This window comes from Psammomys obesus, unplaced genomic scaffold, assembly GCF_907164565.1.
Source record: "Psammomys obesus unplaced genomic scaffold, mPsaObe1.curated_primary_1811, whole genome shotgun sequence".
Taxonomy (NCBI): Eukaryota; Metazoa; Chordata; class Mammalia; order Rodentia; family Muridae; genus Psammomys; species Psammomys obesus.
Window position 1 is genome coordinate 37365697 of NW_026596040.1, and position 625 is coordinate 37366321.

Sequence of the window (625 nt, forward strand, 5' to 3'; positions counted from 1 at the left end):
AGCTAGCCAGCCACCAGCGGACTCAGACCTAGAAACAGCGGCTGAACACGGGACGCTCAACCAGCCCGCCCCTTCCGGGATTGGCCAGAGCCCACACGTCCCAGCCAATCACCGGCCACAGAAGTATTCTTTTTCGAGTCAATCAAGTTTACACTAAACGTTTGATCCAGAGCGTCTGCGCGATCCCGTCAATCAAGAGGCTGGGAGGGTATGATTGGTAGAGCCTTTGGAGGCGGGCTTTGCGGTTGTTCGGGTTCTCCTAATTCGTATTTGGCCTTGGTCTGGGCGGTTGTTGAGGTGGTGTGTTGCCCAATGGCTATGCTTTGATGCCCTTCCTCCTCGTCAAAGGGCAGAGGTTTGGAGCTCTACCACTTTTTCTTTGAAATCGTGTCCCAGACCGGGAAGCTACCAACACTATGGCTGCCAGGGCCTTTCAGGAAGACAAGCCTCGCACCAAGCTTTCCCTTCTCCGACTGCCTTTGCATCGGCCCAGTTTCCGCCAGGAGTGGACACACGCGTGTTCTAGGATTTCCTCGGTTTTCTTTCTTTCTTTCTTTCTTTCTTTCTTTCTTTCTTTCTTTCTTTCTTTCTTTCTTTCTTTCTTTCTTTCTTTCTTTCTTTCTTT